The 21,011-nt window shown below is 45.4% G+C and overlaps 1 protein-coding gene across 1 annotated transcript in view; it reads left to right on the top strand.

Moving 5' to 3' along the window:
• Window positions 1-21,011, top strand: part of LOC143766427 (uncharacterized) — a 473,765-nt gene that overhangs the window by 126,346 nt on the left and 326,408 nt on the right. The gene's annotated exons all lie outside the window — the stretch shown is intronic.

Raw genomic sequence — 21,011 nt, 5'->3', positions numbered from 1 at the left:
GTGGAGGCCCCGTACTATGAGAGTAATACAGGTTTCCTTGGTTCCCATATTTCATAGATCCAAAAAATTGGGTTGGAGATACTGTGTGTGGGAACCAAGAAAATGGCAATGTACAGTATCAAGAATGTGGATAAATGAGGATTTATTATCTAGTGGTTTAGGTGGTAGCAGATTGTGTGAGGTTTTTTGTATTATTATAATGTGCTGAGGCTTCTGGGGGAACATTATACTGTGTGGGGGCCCCGTACTATGAGAGTAATACAGGTTTCCTTGGTTTCCGTCTTTCATAGTTGGGTCGTTTGTATCCATCAGAAGAAAAGAAAGAAAACCATTGTGATTCTTATAAGGAGACAACACAAACCCCCTAAATATAACATTTTATAACAACCCCACAATCTGTGACTCTTCAGGGTAAATCGCTCTCTCACCATTGGATTAGAGCTGATACTATGGAGCTAAAGGGACTAAACAGACTTTCTGTCACCTCCATAAAGGGGCACTTTTCCGTGTTTGTCAGAACTGTCCGAGGATTATTAGAGGAGATAGTTCCCCCCAATTAGAAGGGACACCTGTGGATATTGGGGTCTTTACCTGCTACAGTTCTGGTGTGGAGCCTCCACCTGCAGAGCCAAACAGGACCTGTGATGAGGTCACATGAGGGGAGGAGTCAGGGGTCACATGATCAGGGCCTCAGTGTATGCAGGACTCTGCTGTGCTGGTTGTCATGGTGCTGGATGAGGGGAAGTTTATGTGTGGGGTCAGGAGGGGTTTACAGTGTGGATGTAGCGGAGCCGTGTGTGTACGAGGTGTACGGAGCGGAGCCGTGTGTGTACGAGGTGTACAGAGCAGAGCCGCACGTGTACTAGGTGTACGGAGCGGAGCCGTGTGTGTACGAGGTGTACAGAGCAGAGCCGCGCGTGTACTAGGTGTACGGAGCGGAGCCATGTGTGTACGAGGTGTATGTAGCTGAGCAGCATGTGTACAGCGGAGCCGTGTATCAACGAGATGTACGGAGCACAGCTGTGTGTACAAGGTGTACGGAGCAGAGCGGTGTGTGTAGGAGGTGTACGGAGAGGAGCAGTGTTTGTACGAGGTGTACGGAGCGGAGCCTTGTGTGTGGGGCATATAGAGTGGAGCCATGTGTGTACGAGGTGTATGTAGTCGGAGCCGTGTGTGTACAAGGTGTATGTAGCAGAGCCGTGTGGTTACGAGTTGTATGCATTGGAGCAGTGTATGTACGGAGCCGAGCTTTGTTCAATGTTTTGGTTCGTTTAGGCTAATTTCCCACTAGCATCATACACTGCACGTCGCTATGCGTCGTTTTGTAGAAAAAACGCATCCTGCAAAAGTGCCTGCAGGATGCGTTTTTTCTCCATAGACTTGCATTAGCGACGCAGTGCGACGCATTGCCACACGTCGCAACCATCGTGCGACGGTTGCGTCGGTCCATCGCCACCAAAAAACGTTGCATGTAACATTTTTTGGTGCGTCGAGACCGTCTTTTCCGACCGCGCATGCGAGGCCGGAACTCCGCCCCCGCCTCCCCGCACATCACAATGGGGCAGCGGATGCGTTGAAAAACAGCATTCGCTGCCCCCGTTGTGTGGCGCTTTCACTGCTTGCGTCGGTACATCGCAACGATGCAATTCGTCGTGCGTCGTACGACGCTAATGTGAAAGAGGCCTAAATTAGTAGATTTTGTATAAAACAATGATTGGATCCATCTGAATATCACATGTTCTGTTCTACAATATTTCCTCTATTATTCCCATCTGTGTATTATTGTCTTGTGTCTTTTTCCTTCTTCCTAATATTATACTTTGCTCCGGCCAGGACGTCTTGGTAAAGACCATGGACTACAAAGTCCGGGAACAGTCTTGGCTCGGACACGTAAATCCAGTTTCCAATAACAAACCAACAATATCTGGGGGCTCTGAGTATGGGATTTTAACGTATTGATATAAAATTTACTCTTTAGGCTGCCATCACACTAGCAGTATTTTTCAGTATTTTACATCAGTATTTGTAAGCCAAAACCAGGAGTGGGTGATAAATGCAGAAGTGGTGAATATGTTTCTATTATACTTTTCCTCTAATTGTTCCACTCCTTGTTTTGGCTTACAAATACTGATGTAAAATACTGACCAAATACTGCTAGTGTGACGGCAGCCTCGTTGTAAGGGTATGTGCACACGTTGCAGATTTTGCTGCGGATTTTTTCGTAGCGGATTTGGAAAATCCGCAGTGCAAAACCACTGCGGTTTTCACTGCGGATTTTCTCGCGGTTTCTTCTGCGGATTCCTCTGCGGGTTTTCAACTGCACTTTCCTATTGGTGCAGGCTGAAAACCGCTGCGGAATCCACAGAAAGAAGTGACATGCTACTTCTTTGTTTCCGCGCGGAATTTTCCGCAGCATGTGCACTGCGGATTTTGTTTTCCATAGGGTAACATTGTACTGTACACCGCATGGAAAACTGCTGCGGATCCGCAACGTCAAAAAGGCTGCGGATCCGCAGCAAAATCCGCAACGTGTGCACATACCCTTAGGTTTGGGAAAGGCCAGGGGATGCAAATTTCCCAGACTAAGGCCGGCGTCACACTTAGCGTAAGACAATACGGTCCGTTTTTTACGGCCGCAATACGCAGAAATGTTACAAAAATAGTGATCCGTATGTCATCTGCAGGCAGGGTGTGGCAGCGTATTTTACGCATGGCATCCTCCGTATGTAATCCGTATGGCATCCGTACTGCGATATTTTAATGAAATAAAGACACAGGGTGTTGTAATATTTTATTAGACTCTTAATCCACCTGAAGACCATCGTCCTGAAACAAAGTTAAAAAAACAAGCAACAATATTCCATACCTTCTGTCTTTATGTCCCACGATGTAAATCCATCTGAAGGGGTTTAATCATTTTACAGCCAGGAGCTCTGCTAATGCACTTGCTCCTGCCTGTAAAACCCCGGGTACTGAATGGAAAGCAGGGTGATCTGTAGTTATCTTGAGTCGCGGTGAGGCGCCCTCTGCTGGATGTCCTCATATGAACTCGAGCGTGGGAACTTTTCCAAGGCTCCAGTTCATGAGGACATACAGCAGAGGGCGCATCACCACGAATGGAAGTAGTGTGGAATATGCAAAAAAGAAGGGGATATGAGATGGTTTACTGTATGTAAACCATGTCTCATATCCTGTCGGGTTTGGGGAGGAGAAATTAAAAGCCGGCAATTGAATTACCGGCTTTTCTCTAACACCGGTGCGTATTTCTCGCAAGTCACACGCATGGTCCGTGTGTAATCCGTAATTTTCTTGCCCCCATAGACTTTCATTGGCGATTTTTTTTGCGCAATATGGTGACAAACGCAGCATGCTGCGATTTTCTACGGCCGTACAAGACCGTATATTACGGATGCGTAATATACGGCAGATAGGAGCTGGGCCATAGAGAATCATTGTACCGTATGCAATGCGTATTTTACGGACGTAGTTTATGCGCTCATACGTCCGTAAAACTCGCTAGTGTGACGCCGGCCTTATAAAACCCAGCCTCCTCTAACCTTGTGCAAATAGCAGCAGCATGGGTTCTTCTAAGCAGCTGCCTAGCACTCTGAAAATTAAAATGGTGGAGGTTCACAAAGCAGGAGAAGGCTGTAAGAAGATAGCAAAGCGTTTTCTTCAAGTCGCCATTTTCTCAGTTCGAAATATAATTAAGAAATGGCATTTAACAGGAACAGTGGAGGTCAAGATAAAGTCTGGAAGACCAAGCAAAATTTCAGTGAGAACTGTTTGTAGAATTGCTAGAAAAGCAAATCTGCACCTCGCTTGACTGTAAAAGACCTCCAGAAAGATTTAGCAGACTCTGGAGTTGTGGTACATTTTTCTACTGTTCAGAGACACCTGCACAAATGTTATGCTGTAAGAATCAGGCTGCACTCAGATGTCATCCGAGTGCAGTCCACAGTCCGGACGATTCAAAGAGGGAAAACAGAAAGTGGACCCTCTAGACCGCGACGACGAACCCCTCACGGACGAGCTGACCAGATAGACCGCCCCCTATACAGGGAGAGTTAGGGGCAGGCCCGTGAGGGACTATCGCCATGGAAGCTGGAGGACCTGGACGGGAGAAGGCCAAGAAGAGGCAGAGATAGTAGGACCACGGGATAGGTGAGTACTGCAGAGACACAGGACTGGTAGGTAAACTGCAGCAGTGCAGGGACTGGCGGAGGAACTGAGGGAACGCAGAGGCTAGCAGGATACAGGAAAGACAGGATAAACCCAAAGTCAGAGGGAAACCGAACTTCACAGAGACTAAGAGCGGCCAGGAACACCTGAAGGAACAAATGATAACCAGGCACAGAGGGACGGCAGGAAGCAGTTTAACTACCTAAAGGCAGGGTAGCACTTCCGAGTAACAGACCTCCAGAACCATAGAGAGGACAATGAGGACCGACCTCTGAGTACTAGTCCTCCATGACCATAGAGGAGACGCCGACAGAAGATCAGAAGTACACACGCGCTGCACTGAACCTGGTATGCACGCGTGCACGAGAAGCAGAGGCAGGGAGCGAGCAAGGAGGCGGCAGCAGCGGTATGATAGTACCCCCGTCTTTACATCCCTCCCTCCTCTTTAGGCCAGAAAGAAACTTAGCTATAATTCGAGGAGCCTGAATATTCTCCCGAGGCTCCCAGGATCTCTCCTCAGGACCGAAACCCTTCCAGTCGACCAAAAACAAAGTTCTACCTCTAATATTTTTCATGGCCAAAATGTCCTTAACCTCAAAAACATTGTCTGCGGAAACAGGCGAAGGTGAAGAAAGAGTCGAGGTGTGAAACCGATTAAAAACTACAGGCTTAAGGAGAGATACATGAAAGGAATTAGGGATACGAAGAGAGGCAGGTAACTTAAGTTTGTAAAGGCCCCGTCTCACATAGCGAGGTCCCTAGCGAGATCGCTGCTGAGTCACAAGTTTTGTGACGCAACAGCGACCTCAGTAGCGATCTCGCTATGTGTGACACGTACCAGCGATCAGGCCCCTGCTGTGAGATCGCTGGTCGTGTCGGAATGGCCTGGACCTTTTTTTGGTCGTTGAGGTCCCGCTGACATCGCTGAATCGGTGTGTGTGACACCGATCCAGCGATGTCTTCACTGGTAACCAGGGTAAACATCGGGTTACTAAGCGCAGGGCCGCGCTTAGTAACCCGATGTTTACCCTGGTTACCAGCGTAAATGTAAAAAATAACAAACAGTACATACTCACCATCTGATGTCCGTCAGGTCCCTTGCCATCTGCTTCCTGCTCTGACTGACTCCCGGCCGTAAAGTGAAAGTACAGCACAGCGGTGACATCACCGCTGCGCTCTGCTCTCACTGTACGGCGGCACACAGTCAGAGCAGGAAGCAGATGGCAAGGGACCTGACGGACATCAGATGGTGAGTATGTACTGTTTGTTTTTTTTGGTAACCAGGGTAAACATCGGGTTACTAAGCGCGGCCCTGCGCTTAGTAACCCGATGTTTACCCTGGTTACCCGGGTGCTGCAGGGGGACTTCGGCATCGTTGAAGACAGTTTCAACGAAGCCGAAGTCGTTCCCCTGATCGTTGGTCGCTGGAGAGAGCTGTCTGTGTGACAGCTCCCCAGCGACCACTGTTATGATCCCAGTGGTAGAGGATCTCTGGTATTCCGGCAAGGAAAACAAAAAACATAGGAACTGCTCTAGGGAGGTGGAAACTGGGCTAACCACATACCTGATCCTAACACAACAACTAGAAGTAGCCGGTGAACGTGCCTACGTTGATTCTAGACGTCTCGAGCCAGCCAGAGAACTGACTACCCCTAGAGGGAAAATAAGACCTCACTTGCCTCCAGAGAAATTGAACCCCAAAGATATAGAAAGCCCCCAACAAATAATAACGGTGAGGCAAGAGGAAAACACAAACGCAGAGATGAACTAGATTCAGCAAAGTGAGGCCCACTAGTCTAGATAGGCAGAAAATAGAAAGTGAACTATGCGGTCAGCAGAAAACCCTGCAAAAACATCCACGCTGAATATTTCAAGAACCCCCACACCGACTGACGGTGCGGAGGGAGAATATCAGCACCCCAGAGCTTCCAGCGAGCAGAAAATCACATATTAAGCAAGCAGGACAAAAACACTGAAAAATGCAAATGATCCAAAGTATTCAAAACGGACTTAGCTTTTCTTGCATGAGACAGACGGAAAGGAATCAGGAGGAAACCTTATAGGACTGGATACAACGATGCCAGGCAAGAGACTGAGTCCAGAGGAGACCTAAATAGGGAACACCCGCTGCTTAATGACCCAGCTGGAGCCCAGGCCTGCAACAAGACATGCCTAACACAGTACCGTTAGTGACCACCAGAGGGAGCCCAGAAATACAGTTCACAACAGTACCCCCCCCTTGAGGAGGGGTCACCGAACCCTCACCAAGACCCCCAGGGCGATCAGGATGAGCAGCGTGAAAGGCACGAACCAAATCAGTCGCATGAACATCAGAGGCGACAACCCAGGAATTATCCTCCTGACCATAGCCCTTCCACTTAACTAAATACTGAAGTCTCCGTCTGGAGATACGAGAATCCAAAATCTTCTCCACCACGTACTTCAACTCGCCCTCAACCAAAACCGGGGCAGGAGGCTCAACAGCAGGAACCATAGGCACAACGTACCGCCGCAACAAGGACCTATGGAACACATTATAAATAGCAAATGACGCTGGAAGGTCCAAGCGAAAAGACACCGGGTTAAGGATTTCCAAAATCTTATAAGGACCGATAAAGCGAGGCTTAAACTTAGGAGAGGAGACCTTCAAAGGAACATGCCGAGAAGACAACCAAACCAAATCCCCAACACGAAGTCGGGGACCCACACTGCGGCGGCGGTTGGCAAAACGCTGGGCCTTCTCCTGTGACAATTTCAAATTGTCCACCACATGGTTCCAAATCCGCTGCAACCTATCCACCACAGAATCAACCCCAGGACAGTCAGAAGGCTCAACCTGACCCGAGGAGAAACGAGGATGAAAACCAGAGTTGCAGAAAAAGGGTGAAACCAAAGTGGCAGAACTAGCCCGATTATTAAGGGCAAACTCGGCGAGTGGCAAAAAGGTAACCCAGTCATCCTGATCAGCAGAAACAAAACATCTTAAGTAAGTCTCCAACGTCTGATTAATTCGCTCGGTCTGGCCATTAGTCTGAGGATGAAAAGCCGACGAAAAAGACAAATCAATCCCCATCCTAGCACAAAAGGATCGCCAGAATCTGGACACAAACTGGGATCCTCTGTCAGACACAATATTCTCAGGGATGCCGTGCAAACGAACCACATTCTGAAAGAACAAAGGCACCAAATCAGAGGAAGAAGGCAACTTAGGCAAGGGCACCAAATGGACCATTTTAGAAAAACGATCGCACACCACCCAGATGACAGACATCTTCCGAGATACCGGAAGATCCAAAATGAAATCCATGGAAATGTGCGTCCAAGGCCTCTTTGGGATAGGCAAGGGCAAAGGCAACCCGCTGGCACGAGAACAGCAAGGCTTAGCCCGAGCACAAATCCCACAGGACTGCACAAAAGAACGCACATCCCGCGACAAGGAAGGCCACCAAAAGGACCTAGCCACCAAATCTCTGGTACCGAAAATCCCAGGATGCCCCACCAACACCGAGGAATGAACCTCAGAAATAACTCTGCTGATCCATCTGACAGGGACAAACAGTCTCTCCGGTGGGCAATGATCAGGCCTATCAGCCTGAAATTTCTGCAGCACTCGTCGCAAATCTGGGGAAATGGCAGACAAAATCATTCCCTCTCTGAGAACACCAACCGGCTCTGAGACTCCAGGAGAGTCAGGCACAAAACTCCTAGAAAGTGCATCAGCCTTCACGTTCTTCGAACCAGGCAGGTACGAGACCACAAAGTCAAAACGGGAGAAAACCAACGACCAACAAGCCTGTCTAGGATTCAAGCGCTTGGCAGACTCGAGATAAATAAGATTTTTATGATCAGTCAAGACCACCACACGATGTTTAGCTCCCTCGAGCCAATGTTGCCACTCCTCAAATGCCCACTTCATAGCCAACAACTCCCGATTACCAACATCATAGTTCCACTCAGCAGGCGAAAATTTTCTTGAAAAGAAGGCGCATGGCTTCATCACGGAGCCATCAGAACTTCTTTGCGACAAAACGGCCCCTGCACCAATCTCCGAAGCATCAACTTCAACCTGGAAGGGAAGAGAGACATCTGGCTGGCACAGGACTGGCGCTGAAGTAAACCGATACTTCAGCTCCCGAAAGGCCTCCACGGCCGCAGGAGACCAATTAGCAACATCAGAACCCTTCTTGGTCATATCCGTCAAAGGTTTAACCACGCTAGAAAAATTAGCGATAAAACGACGGTAAAAATTAGCAAAGCCCAAGAACTTCTGCAGGCTCTTAACAGACGTGGGCTGAGTCCAGTCATGAATGGCACGGACCTTGACTGGGTCCATCTCCACAGTAGAAGGGGAAAAAATGAAACCCAAAAAAGAAACCTTCTGTACCCCAAAGATACATTTTGAACCCTTCACAAATAAAGCATTCTCACGCAGAACCTGAAACACCATCCTGACCTGGTTCACATGGGACTCCCAATCATCAGAAAAAAACAAAATATCATCCAGATAAATAATCATAAATTTATCCGGAAGATGTCATGCATGAAGGACTGAAACACAGAAGGAGCATTAGAGAGTCCAAAAGGCATCACCAGGTACTCAAAATGACCCTCGGGCGTATTAAATGCTGTTTTCCATTCATCTCCCTGCTTTATGCGCACAAGGTTATACGCACCGCGAAGATCTATCTTGGTGAACCAACTGCCACCCTTAATCCGAGCAAACAAATCGGACAACAATGGCAAAGGATACTGAAATTTCACCGTGATCTTATTCAGAAGACGATAATCTATACAAGGTCTCAAAGACCCGTCTTTCTTGCTCACAAAAAAGAATCCTGCACCAAGAGGAGAAGAGGATGGGCGAATATGTCCCTTCTCCAAAGACTCCTTTATATAACTCCGCATCGCGGCATGCTCTGGCACAGATAAATTAAAGAGTCGTCCCTTAGGAAATTTACTACCAGGAATCAAATCTATAGCACAATCACAGTCCCTATGAGGAGGAAGGGCACTGGACCTGGGCTCACTAAATACATCCTGATAGTCTGACAAAAACTCAGGGATCTCAGAAGGAGCAGAAGAAGCAATAGACACCAATGGAGAATCGCCATGAATCCCCTGACAACCCCAACTTGACACAGTCATAGCTTTCCAATCCAAAACTGGATTATGGGCCTGTAACCATGGCAGACCCAAAACACTAACATCATGCATTTTATGCAGTACCAGAAAACGAATCACCTCCTGATGTACAGGAGTCATGCACATGGTCACTTGCGTCCAATACTGAGGTTTATTCTCTGCCAATGGCGTAGCATCAATTCCTCTAAGAGGGATAGGATTTTCCAAAGGCTCCAGGACAAAACCACAGCGCCTGGCAAACAACAAATCCATCAGACTCAGAGCAGCACCAGAATCTACAAAAGCCATAGCTGAGTAAGAAGACAACGAACAAATTAAAGTCACAGACAAAATAAACTTAGGCTGAAAAGTACCAATGGCGACAGGATTAACAACAACTTTTTTTAGGCGCTTAGAGCATGCTGAGATAACATGTGCCGAATCACCACAGTAAAAACACAACCCATTTTGACGTCTATGATTTTGCCGCTCGGCTCTGGTCAGAATTCTGTCACATTGCATAGAATCAGGTGACCGTTCAGACAGCACTGCCAAAGGATTAGCAGATTTGCGCTCCCGCAAACGTCGATCAATTTGAATGGCCAGAGCCATTGAATCACTCAGACCTGTAGGGATAGGAAACCCCACCATCACATTCTTAATGGCTTCAGAAAGACCATTTCTGAAATTTGCGGCCAGGGCACACTCATTCCATTGAGTAAGCACGGACCATTTCCGAAATTTTTGACAATACACCTCAGCTTCGTCCTGACCTTGAGAGATAGCTAGCAACATCTTTTCAGCCTGACTTTCAAGATTAGGCTCCTCATAAAGCAAACCAAGCGCCAGAAAAAACGCATCAACATTCACCAATGCAGGATCTCCTGGCGCCAGAGAGAAGGCCCAATCTTGAGGGTCGCCGCGCAAGAAGGAGATAACAATCTTAACTTGCTGAGCGGAATCACCAGAGGAACGAGGTTTCAGAGACAGAAACAATTTGCAATTATTCCTAAAATTCAGGAACTTAGATCTATCTCCAAAAAATGGCTCAGGAATAGGTATTTTTGGTTCAGACATAGGGCTATGGATAACAAAATCCTGAATGCTTTGCACCCTAGCAGCAAGCTGATCCACACTAGAAGTTAGAGTCTGGACATTCATATCTGCAGCAGAGCTCAAGCCACTCAGAGAAAAAGGGGATGGAAGAAGCAAGGCAAACTGCATCAAAACACAAAAAAAAACAAAAAAAACTCAGAACTTCCTTTTAATCCCGCTTCTGCGATGCAATAAACATTTTCTTTTGGCCTGGAATTCTGTTATGATCCCAGTGGTAGAGGATCTCTGGTATTCCGGCAAGGAAAACAAAAAACATAGGAACTGCTCTAGGGAGATGGAAACTGGGCTAACCGCATACCTGATCCTAACACAACAACTAGAAGTAGCCGGTGAACGTGCCTACGTTGATTCTAGACGTCTCAAGCCAGCCAGAGAACTGACTACCCCTAGAGGGAAAATAAGACCTCACTTGCCTCCAGAGAAATTGAACCCCAAAGATATAGAAAGCCCCCAACAAATAATAACGGTGAGGCAAGAGGAAAACACAAACGCAGAGATGAACTAGATTCAGCAAAGTGAGGCCCACTAGTCTAGATAGGCAGAAAATAGAAAGTGAACTATGCGGTCAGCAGAAAACCCTGCAAAAACATCCACGCTGAATATTTCAAGAACCCCCACACCGACTGACGGTGCGGAGGGAGAATATCAGCACCCCAGAGCTTCCAGCGAGCAGAAAATCACATATTAAGCAAGCAGGACAAAAACACTGAAAAATGCAAATGATCCAAAGTATTCAAAATGGACTTAGCTTTTCTTGCATGAGACAGACGGAAAGGAATCAGGAGGAAACCTTATAGGACTGGATACAACGATGCCAGGCAAGAGACTGAGTCCAGAGGAGACCTAAATAGGGAACACCCGCTGCTTAATGACCCAGCTGGAGCCCAGGCCTGCAACAAGACATGCCTAACACAGTACCGTTAGTGACCACCAGAGGGAGCCCAGAAACACAGTTCACAACAGACCACACAACGACTTACCAACGATTACGGCCAGGTCGTATCGCTGGTCGTGATCGTTGGTAAATCGCTATGTGAGACGGGGCCTTAAGAAACGTTGTTAATACGTGCCAAAACCTCGAAAGGACCAATATAATGGGGACCCAGTTTATGTGAAGGGATTTTAAGGTGAATAAATCTAGAAGAAAGCCAGACCTTATTCCCCGGATGGAACACAGGAGAATCGAGACACCTTTTATCTGCATGCCTCTTCATCCTATGCTGAGCTAGTTCGAGAGCAGACTTGGTCTCCTGCCAAACCCTGGAGAATTCTCTAGACAGAAGATCTGCCGCCGGCACAGTAGAGACAGGAGGAACTGGTAGAGGAAGACCAGGGTGTTGTCCGTAGAAGACAAAAAATGGAGATTTGGTAGAAGCTTCGCTGGTGTGGTTATTATAACAAAACACGGCCCATGGTAGTAAGTCAGACCAATCATTTTGATGAGCGTTGGAGAAATGCCGGAGATAAGTAACCAGGATCTGATTGGTACGCTCCACTTGGCCGTTGGACTGTGCATGATAGGTCGAAGAAAAATCAAGCGAAATGTTCAATGGCTTACAGAGAGATCTCCAGAAACGAGCGGTGAACTGAACTCCCCGGTCAGAAACAATGTGCTGTGGAAGACCATGAATGCGAAAAATATGTTGAACAAAAATCTTCGCCAGACCAGGAAGAGCAATGAAATGTGCCATTTTAGAAAAACAGTCCACAACCACGAGGATGACGGTACAACCACAGGAACGAGGCAGATCAGTTAAGAAATCCATTGCGATATTTTGCCACAGAGCGGTAGGCACTGGAAGAGGAAGAAGCCCGGAAGGAAGCCGCCTGGGTACTTTGTTCTTGGCACAGGAAGGACAAGAGACCACAAAAGCTTGGACATCCTTCAAAAGAGTCGGCCACCAGTAGTAACGAGATATTAGATCAAGAGTTTTCTTGAAACCGACATGTCCCACTAGCTTGGAAGCATGTCCCCAGAGTAACACACGTCTCCTGTTCCTCTCAGAAACGAAAGTCTTACCCGGAGGTAAAGAGGTCATAGATACTGGAGCAAGTATGATGATTCTAGCGGGGTCAATGATGTGCGAGGACTCCTCCTCAGTGTCCACCGACAAGAAGGACCTGGATAGAGTGTCAGCTTTGAAGTTCTTTTCTCCAGGCAGGAAGCGAAGTTCAAAGTCAAATCGGGCAAAGAACAAGGCCCACCTGGCCTGTCGTGGATTCAGTCGGTGCGCTGAATGGATGTATGCCAAATTCTTATGATCTGTAAAGATGACAAAGGGATGTAAGGCTCCTTCCAACAGATATCTCCACTCCTCTAAGGCCACTTTAATGGCCAAAAGTTATCTGTCGCCAGTGGAATAATTTCTTTCAGAAGAAGAGAAACTCTTGGAGAAGAAACCACAGGGCACAAGACGACCAGTAGACGACTTCTGAGAAAGCACAGCTCCGGCACCGACAGCAGAGGCGTCAACCTCTAGGAAGAAGGATTTATTAGCTTCAGGGCGATGGAGTAAAGGAGCGGAGGCGAATGCTTCTTTGAGAGAATGAAAAGCCTTTTCAGCCTCTGCTGGCCAAATACGAGGATTGGCACCCTTCTTTATCAAAAAAGAGATGGAAGCCGACAAGGAGGAGAAATGAGGAATAAATTGCCGATAGTAATTCGCGAATCCTAGAAAACGCTGAATTGCCTTAACTCCAAGCGGACGTGGCCAGTTGAGTATGGCAGAAACTTTAGCCGGATCCATACACAGACCAGAATCAGAGATGATGAAGCCCAGGAACGGCAGGGACGACTGTTCGAAGGCACACTTCTCAAGTTTAGCATACAGACGATTCTCCCTCAGACGGAGAAGAACTTGCCGCACATGTCTCCTATGAGAAAGCAGATCCGGTGAAAACACAAGGATGTCATCCAAGTACACCACTACACAGGTGTAAAGTAGGTCCCGAAAAACATCATTCACCAACTCTTGAAAAACTGCAGGAGCATTACATAAGCCGAAAGGCATCACCAAATACTCATAATGACGGTCTCTGGTGTTAAATACAGTCTTCCATTCATCTCCCGAACGAATTCGGATCAAGTTGTAAGCTCCTCTGAGATCCAGTTTAGTGAAGATTCGTGCTCCACGCAGACGATCAAAAAGTTCTGGGATGAGAGGAAGTGGATACTTGTTTTTAATGGTGATGTTATTGAGGCCACGGTAATCAATGCAGGGACGACGGGAACCGTCCTTCTTCTTGACGAAGAAAAAACCAGCGCCTGCAGGTGAGGAGGACTTCCGTATAAAGCCTCTGGCCAGATTCTCTTGAACGTATTCAGACATGGCTTGAGTCTCGGAGGGTGACAGAGGATAAATACGACCTCTAGGAGGAGTAGAGCAGGATACAAGATCTATCGGACAGTCGTATGGGCGATGCGGAGGTAAGACCTCTGCTTCCTTTTTGTCAAAAACGTCCGAAAAAGAGTGATAAGCTGCGGGTAGATTCTCTAGTTCTGGAGCAGAGGGAGAGAAACTAGCAGGCTTGACGGGAAGCAGGCATCTGTTTTGACAAAACTGTCCCCAGGATAGGACGTCCCCAGTACGCCAATTCAGAGTAGGTTCATGGTTTCTTAACCAGGGGAGTCCTAAAAGAAATGCATGGGATAAAGACGGTAAAACATAAAATGCCAACTTTTCTCGATGTAAAGCTCCAATTTGAATCTCAATCTCCTCTGTGACCGAAGAAACGACCTCCCGCAAAGGCTGACCGTCGACAGAAGCTATTTGCCTACGAACCTCCAAGGATCTGACAGGAATCCCAAGCCTCTCGACCAGCTCAAGTTGAACAAAATTCCCAGCCGCACCAGAATCTACATAAGCCTCAAAATAGAAGCGACTGGAACCCATGTGTAAAATAACAGGCAAAATCAAAGGTGGAGAGGAATGGCTACCTAGGGAGGCCTCTCTTACCTGACCTAGGCGGAGGCGTTTCCCGGCTTCTGGGGACAAGAACGCAGAAGATGAGAAGCGCTGCCACAATAAAAGCATAAGCCCTGTGCGAGTCTCTCCTTTTGGCATTGTTCGGCAGGCTTGAGGCGATCAACCTGCATAGGCTCAGGGGAAGAAGAGGAAGAAGCTGCAGTGGTTTGGGAAAGAGAAGTACCATGTGTAATGGAGGATAAATGAGGAGATCGCCTCTCTCTGACAACCTCACGAGAGCGCTACTGGAACCGCAAATCAATGTGAGTCGCCAAAGAGATAAGGTCATCTAAAGCAGAAGGAGTATCCCACCCTGCCAGCTCATCCTTAATACGAGAAGACAAACCTCGCCAAAATGCTCCCACCAAAGCCTCATTATTCTAACCTAAATCAGAGGACAGCATCCGGAAACGGATGGCATATTGAGCTACAGAAAGGGTCCCCAGACTAAGGTTGAAAAGGGACTCCGTGGTCGATACCAGATGACCAGGTTCATCAAACACCTTGCGGAAGGTGTCTAAAAAGAGAGCAAGTTGAGAAACCACTGGGTCATCTCACTCCCAAGGAGGGTTCACCCAAGCCAAAGCCTCGCCCTCCAAATGGGACATCACAAAAGCCACCTTAGCTCGGTCAGTTGGGTACAGTAGCGGGGATAATTCAAAGTGTATTTGACACTGGTTGAGAAACCCACGACATAATTTAGGATCCCCACCATACCGAGGTGGCCTGGCAAGACAGGGCGAGGGCTGTGGAGCGGACACCTGTACAGGAGCAGAAGCGGCAGTCTGAAGAGAGAGAAGTCAATTATCGACAGAGGCCATAAAATTCAAAATATGGGACTGAGTGTCCCATTGTTGACTTAACTCTTGCTGAAGAGCCGCCAACTGAGTAGCGTTACCAGGGTCGGTAGACTGTAACGTCACGAGACGAGACTCCATGTTCTTGAGAAAGGACGTGATTCTAGTCTGGTTCTCCCGCAAAAAAAGTAACTCCTTTTGAGTGGCAGAGACACCAGTGGGGTCCATGGCCTGGTTATACTTTTATGCTGTAAGAATCAGGCTGCACTCAGATGTCATCCGAGTGCAGTCCAAATGCGAGTGTGACGATTCAAAGGGGGAAAACGGAAAGTGGACCCTCTAGACCGCGACGACGAACCCCTCACGGATGAGCTGACCAGATAGACCGCGCCCCCTATACAGGGAGAGTTAGGGGCAGGCCCGTGAGGGACTATCGCCATGGAAGCTGGAGGACCAGGACGGGAGTAGACCAAGAAGAGGCGGAGATAGTAGGACCACAAGATAGGTGAGGACTGCAGAGACACAGGACTGGTGGGTAAGCTGCAGCAGTGCAGGGACTGGCGAAGGAACTGAAGGAACGCAGAGGCTAGCAGGATACAGGAAAGACAGGATAAACCCAAAGTCAGAGGGAAACCGAACTTCACAGAGACTAAGAGCGGCCAGGAACACCTGAAGGAACAAATGATAACCAGGCACAGAGGGACGGCAGGAAGCAGTTTAACTACCTAAAGGCAGGGTAGCACTTCCAGGTAACAGACCTCCAGAACCATAGAGAGGACAATAAGGAGGACCGACCTCTGGGTACTAGTCCTCCAGGACCATAGAGGAGACGCCGACAGAAGATCAGAAGTGCACACGCGCAGCACTGAACTTGGTATGCGCGCACGCACGAGAAGCAGAGGCCGGGAGCGAGCGAGGAGGCGGCAGCAGCGGTATGATAACAAATATGGCCTTCATGGAAGAGTCATCAGAAAAAAACCTCTCCTGCATCCTCACCATAAAATTCAGCTTCTGAAGTATGCTAAAGAACATCTAAACAAGCCTTATGCATTTTGGAAACAAGTTCTGTTGACCTATAAGGTTAAAATAGAACTATTTGGCCTCAATGATCAAAGGTATGTGTGGAGAAAAAGGGCACAGAATTTCAGGAAAAGAACATCTACCCAACCATTATGCATGGGTGTGGATCGATCATGCTTTGGGTTGTGTTGCAGACAATAGCACGAGGAACATTTCCCGAGTAGAGGGAAGAATGGATTCAATGAAATTTCAACAAATTATTCACGAAAACATAACAGCATCTGTAACAAAGCTAAAGGTGAAAGGAGGATGGCTTCTACAAATGGATAATGATCCTAAACACACGTCACAATCCACAATAGACGATCTCAAAAGGCACAAGCTGAAGTTTTTACAATGGCCCTCACAGTCCCCTGATCTGAACATCATTGAAAATCTGTAGCAAGACCTCAAAATAGCAGAGGATGCAAGACGACCCAGGAATCTCACAGAACTAGAAAAGTTTTCCAAGGAAGAATGGATGAAAATACCTTAAAAAAAAGAAACTCTTGTCTAGCAACAAAAGCATTTACAACCTGTGATACTTGCAAAAGGGGGCGTTACTAGGTACTAATCATTCAGGGTGCCTAAACTTTTGCATCAGCCCAATATATGTGTTAGTCCGCCTCCACGTGGTGCACCCTGGGTAACGCTAAAGGACTAACAATCTTGATGACCAAACAATCAAATTACATCTAGATCTCTTGGTCAATATATTTTACATCATTTCGACTCTGACTTCTGTTCCATTGTCCCCTTTCAATCACTTTTTATTGTTTGTTATTCATTCTTATATGATGTTAAAATATATGTTCATACGATTAAATATATATATATATATATATATATATATATATATATATATATATATATATACACACACACACATATATACACACATATATACACACTGTATATACTGTATACTTTACCTAAAATGCAAAAGAAATGTGTCATCTTTAACTTTAGGCCTTTTAGAGATCATTTCATCTTCAACTTGCTTAACTGTTCTTAATAACAGCAATTTTGACCAGGGGTGCCCAAACTTTTACATGCTACTGTACATCCGCTACATCAGAATTCTCAGCAGATGACCTTGAATCCATTAATTCCCAAATGGATAAACATGTGGATACTTGGGTTAAAAACATTCATCAGACTCAAGCTACTAAATTCACACGAGACCTCAAAGACCTGCAGGCGAATAACGTATAACGGAGAAAACAGCAAACACATGAAAATATGAGTTCAGAATCATTATCTTCTGCTACGTCCTTGAGCAAAGTTCCGGAAAGCCTTTGTAACAATTTTTAAAAGGAATAATTTATTCGGACGTAAATATGATAAGCGTCATTTCCATAACAGAGTCCATCGGTCACCTGACAACAAGCGTAACAAGGTAATTAATTTGAGCACTCATGTATTATCTGAAGCTGATTATAATGTCTTTGATAAGGGTCTTAATTTTTTTCCTGACAGTAAATTTGGTTTACTTATAAGTATCAAAGATCTGCAGCTTTTTGCACGACCTCTGACCTTTAAAAAACATTTTCATGACCAATCCTTACATAAATTGTTTCCAACAGAAACCCTGTTTGCCCTCCTTCCCTATAGATGATAGCGCATTTAAGACAAAATGGGAAGAGATTTGTAACCAATGCTCAAAATCACTTAAGGAACTACTGATTGGTAACAATAAGAGAAGTTTAGATTTGGACATTGAGAATACACGAAAAAAATTGACTGAGACTCTATCAACATCTGAATTGGATTCATTAAACAATGATATAGACACCCAATTCAAAATCTGGGAAAAAGAGGTCAAGGAGGTGAAGACAAAGAAATTTCAAAGGGATTTGAATGATTTTAAAAACGGAACCATCTATAGATGGCGCTCTTTGACCACCAGAGAACAGGATAAAACCAGATCCTCATCATTTTCATCTATGTCATCAAGGGATGATGAAGGGGAATTGGGAGCAAGGCACCGTACATACAACTTGAGGAAAAACGATTATAAAAGAAAAGGAAGTAATCATAAGAGGAAAGATGACAGGAGAACTGATAATCCCTCATCGAAACTACAGGTAATCAACCTATCAGAAATTCAATTGTCAGAGGCACAGTTAGATGTGTTAAGTTTAGGTTTAACCTTCTCCCCTGTCTCCCCCTTTGACTCCTTCCTAGCCATAAAGGACCTCCACCTCTTCGCAAGAAAATTAGTTCGAAAAAAACTACATGATAAATCTGATAGAGGTGAAGAGTGGAGTGAGGAGGAAATGGAGGCTATAAGAGTATTAGAAGATTTAAGCAATGAACAAGATGAATCTACAACAAAGAGTAAGTTCATAATACCAACTCCAAAAAAATTTCCATCATTGAATATTTATCCAAATATTGAAATATTTGTTAAGTTAGTCACTGAGGAGTTTGAAAAAATTGTCAAAGGTATCTCTAACGATAATATGTCCAACAATCAGAGAAAGGTGTTGCACAAACTTAAAAATATGAAAGGGATAGTAATTAAACCCTCTGATAAAGGGGGCAATGTTGTGATTTGGCCACAAAAGCAATATGAAAAAGAGGCGTTTAGACAACTCATGGAAACTGCCTGTTATAAGAAATTAACGTATAATCCTACATCTGCCTTTCAGAGTGAACTCTATGACATATTAGACAAAGCCTTTCAAGATGGAATAATAACGAAGGAATTGAGGGAGAATTTAATACCCACTTATCCCAGAACTGCATGTATATACTTCATTCCGAAAATACACAAGAGTCTATCAAACCCACCCGGACGACCGATTGTCTCAGGGAATGCAAGTCTATGTGAAATCACATGTAAGTATTTAGATTTTCATCAGAAGCCAATTGTCCAAAATCTACCATCACACATTAAAGACACTGACGATGTACTGGGCAAAATAGAGGTTATTCCGATGGAAGAAGATATGTGATTGGTCACGCTAGACGTAGAATCGCTGTATACATCGATTCAGCACAAGGATGGTATACATGCAGTACAAATGTTTCTTGCTATGTCTGATTACGACATAGAGTTTATTGACTTCCTGATGTCCCTACTAAGATTTGCATTAGAGCATAACTATTTTATTTTTAAAAATACCATCTACTTACAGAAGCAGGGCACTGCTATGGGGGCGGCGTTCGCCCCCTCGTATGCAAATTTATTCTTAGGGGCCTGGGAAAGGAAAATTTTCTTTACCAACCCAATAGCGGATATTGAAAAAGTCCTATTTTGGGCAAGATTTATTGATGACATTCTTATGATTTGGCAGGGTACTGAACGAGAACTCCTCTCTTTTGTGGATACATTGAACGACAACAGCATCAATGTAAAACTAACATGTAAATGTAGTCAAAAAGACATTGAATTCCTAGACATTCTCATCTTTAAGGGATCTTCAAATGCCTTACTAACTGATGTGTTCCGTAAAGAGACTGCTGTAAACTCTCTTCTTCATGCATCTTCCTCCCACCCCCATCAAGTGGTGAATGCGATACCAACAGGTCAGTTCTTGCGAATTAAAAGAATCTGTTCGAATGACTCTCTATTTAACAAACAGGCTGATGATCTAGCTGAAAGATTCAAAAATCGGGGATACTCCAATTGAAGTATTAAAAGAGCCCGTAGAAGAGCAGCAGCGGAGAATCGGACAACTCTTCTTCAGCCAAAAACCAAGACAACTGGACAGGACAATATGATCAGATTTATATCAACATACAATGAGAAATGGGTAGATATGAAACAGGCCCTCAACAAGTACTGGGCAATATTGAAAACTGACCAAGTTCTGACTAAACATATTAGCAACACCTCTTCTGTTACCTACAGAAGATCACATAATCTTAAAGATATGCTGGTACACAGTTATTACTTGGGCGAAGAACCAAGTAAAGCCTTTGGTTCAAAAGGACCTACTGTAAGTGGGGATTTTACCATGTAATGACTGTATTGCCTGTCCTAATATGGAGAAAGCCTTAACGTTTAAATCTAGCGATGGAACAAAAACCTTTACCATTACACAACATATAACATGCAACATGGTAGGTGTGATATATTACGCCAATTGCCCTTGTGGCAAAATCTATGTGGGTTTAACATCGAGACCCTTGAAAATCCGGGTCAGAGAACATTATAGAGATATCATGAATGCACGAGAGGTAACGGATATATCACTATTAAAACCAATACCCAGGCACTTCAAGCGAATCCATGACTGCAATGCCAAACTTCTAAGGGTATCAGGGATTGATAAGGTTTTTATAGACCAGAGAGGTGGAAATTGGAAGAAGACCTTAGCTCAGCTAGAGACTAGATGGATTAAGAGGATTGATTGTGTTCAGCCAAAAGGGTTAAATGAAAAGTTGAGTTTTGCCCCTTTTCTTTAATTACATTTATATGTATGTTCTGTCTTTGTTTTAATTTGCCTTTTTAATCTGTTACTGTATATATGCCAAGTTTTAACTTTGTTCTCTTTCAGTTTTATTTACTTGTACTGTACTTACCGATTTGTGGCTGTTTGGTGGCATGGGCTCTGGATCAGCTGGAGGAGTGCAAATCATCGTGGGGGTTCGAGTTTCTGAGTTTGGGTTCCACACCTATGAATGAAAGGTGTCCCTAGGTCCAAGAGAAAGGTACAGAGAAAGGAAAAAATACAACAGAAGAAAATAAGAAAATGTGGAGATATACTATCTTAATATTATATTTATAATCACGGGCACTTTTTCTGCCACTATAGTTGAC

The sequence above is a fragment of the Ranitomeya variabilis genome, chromosome 4 (genome assembly GCF_051348905.1).
Source record: "Ranitomeya variabilis isolate aRanVar5 chromosome 4, aRanVar5.hap1, whole genome shotgun sequence".
NCBI classification, from domain to species: domain Eukaryota; kingdom Metazoa; phylum Chordata; class Amphibia; order Anura; family Dendrobatidae; genus Ranitomeya; species Ranitomeya variabilis.
The sequence above is the reverse complement of the archived record's forward strand: the minus strand, read 5'-3'. Positions and strand labels throughout refer to the sequence as shown.